This window comes from Ylistrum balloti, unplaced genomic scaffold (assembly GCF_031769215.1).
Source record: "Ylistrum balloti isolate Yb309-2 unplaced genomic scaffold, AGI_CSIRO_Ybal_v1 Utg369592, whole genome shotgun sequence".
Taxonomy (NCBI): domain Eukaryota; kingdom Metazoa; phylum Mollusca; class Bivalvia; order Pectinida; family Pectinidae; genus Ylistrum; species Ylistrum balloti.
Genome location: NW_026781877.1, coordinates 817,346 through 829,923, shown reverse-complemented (window position 1 = coordinate 829,923; position 12,578 = coordinate 817,346). Strand labels below are relative to the sequence as shown.

General features: G+C 35.0%; 1 protein-coding gene across 2 annotated transcripts in view; it reads left to right on the top strand.

Moving 5' to 3' along the window:
• The window catches only part of LOC132544935 (zinc finger CCCH domain-containing protein 10-like), a 101,221-nt gene extending 91,094 nt beyond the window's left edge, over positions 1-10,127 (top strand). For both annotated transcript variants that reach the window (XM_060208609.1, XM_060208601.1), the window contains one exon: positions 5,701-10,127. The gene's annotated coding sequence lies outside the window, so the exon portion shown is untranslated. The remainder of the gene's footprint in view (positions 1-5,700) is intronic.
• Positions 10,128-12,578: the final 2,451 nt, after the last annotated feature.

Sequence of the window (12,578 nt, the reverse complement as noted above, 5' to 3'; positions counted from 1 at the left end):
GAGTGACAACATCCATTGATATCCATTGATGATAATCACTCTCGGATATAACCGATATATAGCTATAGTAAATATGTGTTTGGAATCTGTGCCACTAATTATCCCTGTAGCCTGGCACCTGAACAATCAGTCAACAGTTGACAGTTTTTAGAAGTGGCTTTGTGTCAAAGTCCTTGAATAAATATGTCATGCTTTCATGATAACATTTTGATAATACAATACTTGACTGATCAATGAAATGCATAAGTGTCTTGCATGACAAGTGGTTGTTTTTCTTCACTCGACTCATTTTGCCAGGTACTCAATTTATAGACACCATTGGTAAGCTTCCGACTTGTGTCCGGAGAACTTGAGATGAAATGTTCATCGACTAGTGAAGACAGCACGCTATTATGTATAAGCGGTGCCGTTTTTATGGCCATTCATCTCATTTAGTCGTGTAACCGTTTGGTGGTGACAAGTTGAAAGCATGCTTGTCTTTGTGAGTGCACAGGTATTTGTTCTAAAATGATCAACAAAACACTTAACCAATATATTGGTAGTGGAACTGTTTTCCTTTTTCCAAATAATTTATCTTTTTTCCAGTTCTGATCATTTGTATACTGGTTTGATATGTGATTCTGTCAGTTTGAAGTTGATATAGATATCAGCTGATTGACAAAGGATATGTCTACATTTGGCCAAAAACTAAAGGAAGAACAACTTACTTATAATATGTAGTATGTATTGTAGTTTGTAAAGAAAGATGATATTTCATTAGATCTGTTTAGACCATTACATCCCCATGTCTAGTTAGCTGGCAAAATATTGTACCATATATTCCATATGTCAGTACATCTGTTTGTCACATATTTTACAAATAAAAATAACTTCTCCCACAATTTTAACAAGAATCACTTCAAATTTGATTCACAGTAAATCATGCCTGCCAACTTTCCCAATTCAGTCGGAATTTTTACTCCCCATCCCCGCCTCCCGATCTTATGGATCAAAATTAGGGTAATCTCCCAATTTCAGAGATTCCGCTAGGTAGGTCATAAGTAACCTTATCAGTATGATGTACACTTGTTTTTTTATATGCAGTTCTCTCCCCCCTTTAATGGAGTTATGGCCCTTTTGCTATTTCAGTTAATAAAAGCTTGTAAAAGCAACTCCATTTAGTTCAAATTTGCTCCAACTTGGTAATTTACATACAGTTATGTTGACTGTTCTGCTCCCACTTGAAGTTTATTTAAATATATGCGACATATTAAATTGTTTGCCTTTGTTTTACCTCGTTATTTTGTTACCAGCATATTGTGAAACCAATCCCATGTTGGTGATGACTGTTAACTCTGTCCTAATGCCTTCACTGTGATAGGCTGAAACACAATTATATAGATCTTACCAAATACATATAAATGGTATTCTCAGTAACTCAATAAGAATAAATGCATACTTCAAAGAAAGTGAAATTGCTGAAGATATATCCATTTTACTGTTTTCAGTGAAATAGTTAATTTTATTCTGTAACATATAAACTGGGGACATCAGAAATTGCCTTACTTCCAAGAGATCGATATGTTTTTAATCAATTTTCCTTCATAGACCACAAGCCTAATCTCCTCAAGATGGCATTCACTTTGTTGTTCTTCATTACTAGAGAGCTCCAACAAGAGGGGATAATGTGTACCAAGAATGGTCATGTGCTTTAGTGTAGATAGATGTGATCTTGGTCTTCATTAGCTAAGCCTATTAAAGCATTGATCAAATCGGGAACATCAAGAGACCTGCTTTGATTGAGAGATGGGTCACAGAGTTAAGGAAAGGAATGGGGTATTAAACAGGGCCCAGGGGTTAACGTAGAAAAGAAATGGGGTATTAAACAGGGCCCAGGGGTTAACGTAATGGGTAGGGGGAGGTGAGTGTTAAAACAGGATGTGACAGATGGTGTAGAAGAGGTAAATAAAACGGTTGTCCCATGACAAAAAGGGTGGTGACTGTTGGGTGAATAAATAGAATAGAGAGAGGAACGGTATATATAAAACCCTTATCATGGTCAAGGAAGATGGGGAAAGGATAGGTAATACAGGGTAGGACAGTCCAGGAAAGCTTCTGTATGAAAGTTGTATATGAGGGTTTTAAATAGAAAAATGAACTGATCAAGAATAGTTCATATAGGATTGACAATGTTATCACTTCTAAATTATAAACCCCTTTCAACAGGGTCACATATATTAAATTCCCAGGCACAGTGGGGTTACCAACATCTGGACAAAGATTCTGCACCTTCAATAGCTTTAGTTTTGTGAGTAAGATATTACTGAAAATTGTTTGATGTTCCTGTTTTATTCATTCACATACATGATGCCAAAACTGTATATAAATTCTCCAATTTAATGCAGGGTAAAGGCCTTTGGTTTACTACTTAAGTTTGGAATGAAAGAAAATCTTGAAAGTGAGTGAGGTCTGGTGCTCTATATAAGTTTGGGATCATCAAAGTGTCATTTGGTTGTAGCTTCTATTCTGAAATCTTTAAAACAAACCTGTGAAGTATATTTGATGTTATAGTTACACTTGTTTTAATATATTAGATGATGGTGAAGTGCTGTAAGAGTATGTCCTGTTCTGTAGAATTTGTTGTTTATCAGATATCCTGATATATTGGATGTGTCACATTTCCACACAGGATTTCTTTATGGTTGATGACAGGCTAATTACATGTGTTTTGTCCTGTAGAGGTCCCTGGCAGACTAATACAAATAGGATTACATAATATAGCATTATGTTTGTGATCATAATTTCCAATTTACTTTCCTCAAGGCCTGGAAGATTCCCTACACAAAATATTAACTGTCTGTGGAATAATAATTGACAGCTTCTTTATTTCCTGTCTCTCTGTCTGTCTGTCTTCCTAAATTTCTCCCATCTTTCTTCACTCCATCCAGTATTTGCTCTTTCTTTGTTTTTTCTCTGCTTTCCTTCCTTTATTTGAAAGAAACATCAGTAGATGATTAGACTTTCGACAGCTAGGTTCTATCCACTTGTCTCTCCCTCACACTAAATGAGCATACCTTCAGCAACAGGAACTTTTTGCATTTGATTTTCATAGTTGTTGAGAGGAAACATTTTCAGAAAAACAGTATTCCATTAAATTTTATAGAGTTGAGCATCATCATGTAATAAGTGTTTCTATATGGAGACAAGTGATACACTAACACATTTAAAACAGATTTGGTAATAAAACTAATCCATAGAGTCTGTTATAACTTATATAGATACAGTTGGCAGCATACACCTGTTAATAGAACACAGGTATATAATTTGGCGAGCTTCTAAAGATCAGACAGTTGATATTGGAGTCCTAATGACTTACAAGGGTGGTGGTCATATGATATCATATGACTCATATTAATGGGTTATCTCCCTTGTCCCATCCAGCTGCCAAAACATTGAAAAGTTAGGATTCAAATTTTCAACAACTTTTTAATAAATCTAATCTAATGGAAATGCTGTGGTAAAGATATGATTCTCAGCAGTAAACATTTTTTTATTATGTATTTATTCAAGTGTTTAGCAACAGATTTTATACGGAAAAGCCATTAGCATGAAAATTTGAAGGAGTTAGATACACATTATGGAAACAAATCTAGACAATTGTTTGTAATTGACAACTTAAAATACTTTTCTCCACACAGCAAAAAAGAAGCAATTGGTCGATAAAGAGACAATGAAGATTTTGATATGAATTGACTGACATGTTGTCGTCACCAGGGGCCTAATGTCCTCAAATATTACAGCAACACTTCATAATGTTTACAGCTTTGAGTAATGGGATCCCAACTAAAGCTGTAGTGGAGGGTGTGTCTAAAAATGATATAGACCAGGAAAAAATGTTGCTTCCGTAAAATTGGCAATTAGGGTTTGCCTTCAAACAGAGAAGATTTCCACTTTATGAAGTAAACACTCCTCACAGTCATTGCAAACTGTTCCGAACCCCTGGCATTCCAGCAGGAACTTGCACAGGTGTTAATAACATAGAAAGTTGGGGAGATTTGGTTAACATCTGGACCTGATGCTAGGTAGAATTTAAACAGGAAACGGTCACATCCTGAGAGGCCCTACTTCAACTCGCTCATGTTTAGTGTTGTGCTGGTTCAATACTTTGTTTTGTCTTATTTTGCAATTATGACTACTGCAGACTTGTTTATCTTTATTGATCTTTTCTACAAAACCTCATCTTTTGGACTTGAATAAGGAATGAAGAACTAATTTGGGGTTCTTACAACAGAAAATATCAGTAAAATATTTTCCAGAGGTTTCAGTAAATTAAAACATACTATTTTCTCTCGTCATTTCTTTATTAAATTTCGGACACATCAGACACAAAGTAGACAGCTGATTTCAGTCTATTTCATTACAAATTGATAACAAATCTATTGATTTTCTATGAGAAAGGACTCTGCACAGTTACTACCACATATTGCTGTTTAATTTAGCTAAACTCCTTTTTATTCAAAGTAATAGTAATTTGGTGCTGAGGGCCATTATACTATGTAAATACTTGAACTGACTTCATGTCTCAAACTGCAATTTTTATTGAAATATTGAACATTTGGAGCAGAGGGTACTTTCAAATTAATCCCAAAATATTCATCAATACGTTCAGACAATGAAATATTGATCAATCCAGATAACTTGATATTAGGATATTTGATAATTCATGATACCAGATTCGTTTTTCAATGCGAAATACCAATAATACAACATGTGACATTAACATTTGAACGTGTGTCTGCTTGAATTAGATAAAGTATTCTGTTTGGAGCATGTTCTGATGACTCCAAGTGGACAATATCCTGGTGACCTTTCATGTCTGTGATGTCAATTTCCGTTCCTTGTGACCCTGACCTTGATCTTTGCACCAGACGTCAAATGTGTTTTGTCAATCATTTCTCAGCCATTGGTGGTCGGGTGTAAACCCAATAAGACTAGCTGACACATCTTTAGCCAGCAGCTAAACGAAATTGAAGAGCTTAAGATAGAGTGGTGGATTCAGGGTTGGCTATTTGAAGATGTCATAAAAGATACTCAATGTCCAGTCTGGGTAAAACTGCTACTTACCCGTAGGCTAAGCCTGCTGAAGATAAAAGAAATCCTAACCTGAAATGATATATTTTCAAGTACAAGAGTATAAGTCTATTGAATCAGATTCAGATAAGATTTTCAAGAATTCTGGTCTGTGGGAAGGATGCTAGACATTGAATGTGTTATTACATTGGATGAAACAATCAAAGTCTGATAATATCTCATGTTGCGTTTAGCTTGTTTATTATCTATTTGAATGAATCTAATTTACACAACAATTACAAATACATGAAAAGTTAGTTTTCAAATTGTATTGCTAGGAAATTTGTTTCAGTTAAGAATTGTCTTGCACAAAATCAATCACAATCCTTATATTTACATTTGATAACAACAGATTTTCATGAAACATTTGAATAATAAACTACATTATATACACAGTTAGACAGCAGCGAGTTCAATCGAACGGTCATTATGTTATTACAATATCTTAGAAAGAGTTCTCGGTATTCCGGTATCACCCAGGCTAGAGTTGATCATATTTTAAGTGCCTGAGGCCAATTTTTTCTATTTAACAAACTATTTGATATTGCAATCCCTGAAATTCACATACGATACCTGTTTGGATTGTTCCAGGTTTACAACTACCGAGTGTCAGGTTCGGGTCTTGCTGATGGGTGTCCGATGGATAACCAACCCCATGGGCTGAACAACAGCTGCCAGGGGAAGCCACTGGGTAGGACATAGCTAAACTGTCCAAGAATGCTACCAAAATAATGGCAAAACTCTCTCTGCAGTCATCAAGTCCATTTAAGGAGAGTTGAAAGATATATCTTGTGTCTTACAGTGGCAAACCAAGCTTCTAGAGGATACAGATGAGGAAGAGATTCTGATGATTGAGAGGATATAAACAAGCCCAGGAAGAGATTCAATCAGTGATACATCAATGTCTCTATGTGCTTTGTGGAAAGTTGAAATCAAAAACTACTCTGAATTAAAACATTGTTGTTACCCAGAGAGAAGAACCATGTGTGGTTAGCAACAAGTGAATGAAGAAATTCTGTTGTAGTAACTGTATGTGGTGACATGTATAGAGGTGTGGTATTGTGGCACAACAGAACTCAGGTCCATATTTGGTGAGGTGTATTGTCCAATCAAATGGAAGAGAAAAAATCTATAACACTAACTGATGTTGACTAATCTAGGAAGGTCAAGTATAACTTGTAACATTAGTACAGGAATTAGACAAGATCTGAGTATGTCAAACACCTGATTTCTCAAGAAGTCAAGAGTATTTTATGGTCTAAGGGAGGTAACAACTGCCAGAGGGGTGAGCTGCCAATCCATACTTGTCAGTTCAGCAGCAATTTATAGCAACTTACAGCAAACTTACCTAATGGTCAGTTTCTGGCCTTGTAGACAGTCAGTGTCTGATCCAGTAGGCAGTTGTCAGTATTTACCACTGTAAACAGTTGTCAGAGTCTACCACTGTTAACAGTTGTCAGGGTCTACCACTGAAAACAGTTGTCAGGGTCTACCACTGAAAACAGTTGTCAGAGTCTACCACTGTAAACAGTTGTCAGAGTCTACCACTGAAAACAGTTGTCAGGGTCTACCACTGTAAACAGTTGTCAGAGTCTACCACTGTAAACAGTTGTCAGTATTTATCACAGTAAACAGTTGTCAGAGTCTAACACTGTAAACAGTTGTCAGTATTTATCACTGTAAACAGTTGTCAGTATTTACCACTGTAATGTCCATTTCAGGTCCTGTAAACAGTTATAATTATGTAAATGGAGGAAATTTCTGTACAGAAGTCAGTCTCTCCCACAGGATTCAGACCTTTCTGTACAGTTGTCAGTCTCTCTCACAGGGTTCAGACCTTTCTGTACAGTAGTCAATCTCTCTCACAAAATTCAGACCTTTCTGTACAGTAGTCAGCCTCTCTCACAGGATTCAGACCTTTCTGTACAGTAGTCAATCTCTCACAGAATTCAGACCTTTCTGTACAGTAGTCAGTGACGAAAAACATCAAACCCTTGAGTGATACATCAGATTGTCCTGTGGATGCTAAGGTACATTGTGTGATGTCATTTGATTTTATATTCACAAAGCAGGTCCTCACATGATGACATATATTTGGTCTTTCAATTTGCAGTTGATGACCAGTCATCTTGCTTTCTCAGTTAAATATTTGCCTGACCTAATTACATCGTGGCAGGTGATTGGTTGTGCAGTGATTGTTGTCTGTTTTCCTGGTGAATGCTACTGCCCAGGATGACAGAAAAATGGTGAGCTGTTCGCTGGGTGGCCTCAATTAAACAAAAACATATCGACTTTGTTTTCTGTTTAAAAAATTTCAAATTATTTTTTATTTTAAAATTCCCAATTCTCCGTTCAATTATTTTAATGAATGCATATCCTTGTTAATATACATATTATTGTACAGAGATGTTACTGTTCCTTAATATTTATCATGGGTGCATGTTTGGCCAAAATGTTTCATTTAATACCCCAATACTTAGATAAATTTAACTGCTATGTGGCTTGATTTCTCTCTTATAGTGCTATAACCAGTATGTTAAACTTTTGGAACATCAAATCTGATTTAGTACAATTCTTTAGTGAGAAAAATCAAATAAATTCACAACAATATTTAGGATATATGTAGGTTATCAATTACTGATATATAAATGAGCCTAGTGACTAATTTAGACAACATTAATGTAACTGAGAGGCTAGTATACTGTATACTTTGACATTTAATTCCCAATTTTAAATGATATAATACGATGTGTCTGTTGAATAATGAAGAAGATTGTTTTGTGATTAATGGAAGGTGTGACCTTGTATATTATAGGTATTGATTATGAAGGATTATAGAGAGAAAAACGGGGTGGAGTTTAATGTGCTGGTTAGGTCAGAAACAGCAGAATGAAAGGTTAATTTAGTTAAGGATATTGATGAAAAGGAGGATTTTGTATAAAGCTGTCAACAGGGATTTGAAAAATACTTCTTATATAATGAGACAAAAAGAACAAGGAGTGGTTCATTATGTTAAGTAAGTTGAAAGAAGATTTGGACTAGCTTGTATATGGCTTATACTAAATGATGTATTGAATGAAATGAAATAGGGAAGGGTGTCTTATTTTGGCCGACAAATAATGAATTGAAGGACGATGGGTCTTGAAATTAAAGAACAGGATATGAAATATAGAGAGGAACAGAAATTATATAGCAGAATAACATTGATATTTAAAAATAGTCTTTGTACAGTGTACATAGCTTCCAAAAGTGATCACAGGAGAGAGTGGGAGGGGTCTAATACAAATATAGGTGATTAAGATAATGCAAGTAGGCGATAGTAATTATCTTAGCTATTCATAACTAAACATTTCAAAACATTACACTACTGTGAAAGGGTCCTTATATGGTAATTGTACATTATTGTGGGAGGGTCCTTATATGGTGATTGTACATTATTGTGGGAGGGTCCTTGTATGGTAAGTGTACATTATTATAGGAGGGTCCTTATATGGTATTGTACATTATTGTGGGAGGGTCCTTATATGGTATTGTACATTATTGTGGGAGGGTCCTTATATGGTGATTGTACATTATTGTGGGAGGGTCCTTGTATGGTAAGTGTACATTATTGTAGGAGGGTCCTTATATGGTAATTGTACATTATTGTGGGAGGGTCCTTACATGGTGATTGTACATTATTGTGGGAGGGTCCTTGTATGGTTAGTGTACATTATTGTATGAGGGTCCTTGTATGGTAATTATACATTATTTTGGGAGAAATCCTTGTATGGTAATTGTACATTATTGTGGGAGTGTCCTTATATGGTGATTGTACATTATTGCAGGAGGGTCCTTGTATGGTAATTGTACATTATTGTAGGAGGGTCCTTTTGTAGTAATTGTACATTATTGTGGGAGGGTCCTTGTATGGTAATTGTAAATTATTATGGGAGGGTCTTTATATGGTAATTATACATTATAGGTTCCTGTAATAGTAATTCCTTATTACTGTGGGAGGATCCTTGTATTTGTATGGTAATTCCTTATTACTGTGGGAGGGTCCTTGTATGGTAATTGTACATTATTGTGGGAGGGTCCTTATATGGTAATTGTAAATTATTATGGGAGGGTCCTTATATGGTTATTGTACATTATTGTGGGAGGGTCCTTGTATGGTAATTGTAAATTATTATGGGAGGGTCCTTATATGGTAATTATACATTATAGGTTCCTTTAATAGTAATTCCTTATTACTGTGGGAGGATCCTTGTATTTGTATGGTAATTCCTTATTACTGTGGGAGGGTCCTTGTATGGTAATTGTACATTATTGTGGGAGGGTCCTTATATGGTAATTGTAAATTATTATGGGAGGGTCCTTATATGGTTATTGTACATTATTGTGGGAGGGTCCTTATATGGTAATTGTACATTATTGTTGGAGGGTCCTTATATGGTAATTGTACATTATTGTGGGAGGGTCCTTATATGGTTATTGCACATTATTGTGGGAGGGTCCTTATATGGTAAGTGTACATTATTGTGGGAGGGTCCTTATATGGTAATTATGGATATCAGTAAAGATTTACATTTTAATTTTGATAGTTGTGACTTAGAAAATAGATTATTTGTCAGAAAGAACCAAAACTAGTGTTTAGTCTGTTGAAGAATTGTTAAGTAAACTACCAGTTGTTCTTATTTAAATGTCTTCTTTGACAGGATTAATTACTTGGGTGCCATATTTTATGAATTTATACAAGAAACATGTATAATTAACATGATTTGATAACATCAAAACTGAGTGTGTATGGGTGAGGTGTGTTGATAAATGAGAATTTCTGAATATTTCGTGTGTACACATGACTTGATGACTTTTGCAGTATATGTGTAAATTTATCTGTTTGGGTTACAGAACTTTTCATTATGCAAGCATGATAACAAGTTTTCAGGCTTGATACCTACTGAGAAACAGTTGTGTAATGTTATCATTTGAATGGTTTTATTTTAGAATGAGAGAATAAAATATGACAATTTTGAGTGTTGATTTTGTGTTTTGTGTATACACTAATGATGATATGTTCTTTTGGACCATGTTATTTTTGTCTATTTCAACTACCATGCAGTTAGGAGCCCTTCGCCTATACACATACTTCTTAAAATATATCTCCTAGAGTATCATCATCAACATAATGACTGGTATAAAGTGTTGCCTTCTTTAATTATCAAAAATAGCGGATTGAATTGTGATCCCTGCAGTACTCCTTTAATCAAAACCACTTGTGTTGTCTTCTAGTTTCTCTGTCCAGTAATATGTAAAAGTCAACAAAAATATTGTTGAAAAAACAGCCAATTTGTTGATAAAATGAAGTCATTCATCACATAGAAATTAGGTCACCTGGTAGAATTGAGCTACCCGATATCTAACTGAATAAACTTCAGTACTTCAGATTCTCAAACAGGTGTCACTGACTCGTGTAGTCCGGATAAGTACTACCCACAATTGAATTTTGTCTTTGTTGTATCGTAAAGGCGAATCAATAATCGTGTTTGGTAAGCCAGAAGACTTTGGACTACGTGGAAGTGCATCTATATGTTTGATGACAGGAAGAGATGCCCATATTCTCTCTCCACCCCGTCCTGAAATCTTACTAGTACATGAGTTAAACATTTTGACGTGAAAGCTAGCGATAGGGGGTGAGGGATAAAGATCCACGAAGACTGGTGAAAATGACTCACGTATTGTTTACATCTATAATAGAATTGGCGACACAGTCTCAAGATCCAGTGTTGCAAAACGTCTGGACAGACAATGGTCCGGAAACACCGCCGACTCCAGTAAGAATTCATGAAAGATTCGACCTCTGTCAGAAAGGGAAATTATTATGACCCCTATGGAGGGATCGCCAGGAATATAAACAGACTTGCTTGAAGAAGGAACACCTATTAACTCCATAGAGTATTTAGAAGAGGATGCTCTCATCCGAAACTCGGGATGATGCGAAGCAATACTGACAAATTATTTGCAATACAATTAGTCGGATATTTTAACCCGACTTCTTTTGTGTATTAAATACTTCAAAAATCAACGTGTTTAGAAACATATTCCTTATTACAGCAAAACAGCGTGTTTAGAAACATATTCCGTATTACAACAAATCAGCGTGTTTAGAAACATATTCCTTATTACACCAAATCAGCGTGTTTAGAAACATATTCAGTATTACAGCAAATCAGCGTGTTTAGAAACATATTCCTTATTACAATAAATCAGCGTGTTTAGAAATATATTCAGTATTACAACAAATCAGCGTGTTTAGAAACATTCAATATTACAGCAAATCAGCGTGTTTAGAAACATATTCAGTATTACAGCAAATCAGCGTGTTTAGAAACATATTCCTTATTACAATAAATCAGCGTGTTTAGAAATATATTCAGTATTACAACAAATCAGCGTGTTTAGAAACATATTCAGTATTACAACAAATCAGCGTGTTTAGAAACATTCAATATTACAGCAAATCAGCGTGTTTAGAAACATATTCAGTATTACAGCAAATCAGCCTGTTTAGAAACATATTCAGTATTACAGCAAATCAACGTGTTTAGAAACATATTCAGTATTACAACAAATCAGCGTGTTTAGAAACATATTCAGTATTACAACAAATCAGCGTGTTTAGAAACATATTCCATATTACAACAAATCAGCGTGTTTAGAAACATATTCAGTATTACAACAAATCAGCGTGTTTAGAAACATATTCAGTATTACAACAAATCAGCGTGTTTAGAAACATATTCAGTATTACAACAAATCAGCGTGTTTAGAAACATATGCAGTATTACAAAAAACCAGCGTGTTTAGAAACATATTCAGTATTACAACAAATCAGCGTGTTTAGAAACATATTCAGTATCATATTCAGTATTACAACAAATCAGCGTGTTTAGAAACATATTCAGAACAAATCAGCGTGTTTAGAAACATATTCCCTATTACAGCAAATCAGCCTGTTTAGAAACATATTCAGTATTACAACAAATCAGCCTGTTTAGAAACATATTCAGTATTACAGCAAATCAGCGTGTTTAAAAACATATTCAGTATTACAACAAATCAGCGTGTTTAGAAATGGTAACATCATGACCTGATCATCACCAGAAAAATAAACGGAACAGTGCTTCGTTGTGTGTTTGACGTGTTTCTGGCACCATACAGAGGTACAAAGACGTGTCTTACAGAATTCAGAGACAGGTATATGTCATCATCTACGACACTGCCTGTTGTTATAGTAGACAGATTATAAAATTTAGGCCCCCCGATGGTGACCTAAAATGGTATTTATACTAACTAGAGCAGACGCTGGAACAACAAATAAAATATGATGTGAAAACTTGATACACGGGAGACTACTTCAAAAAGTAGTCGTTAAAATATTCGGTATACATATGACAGATAATATCGTTATGTAATTGATATAAAAA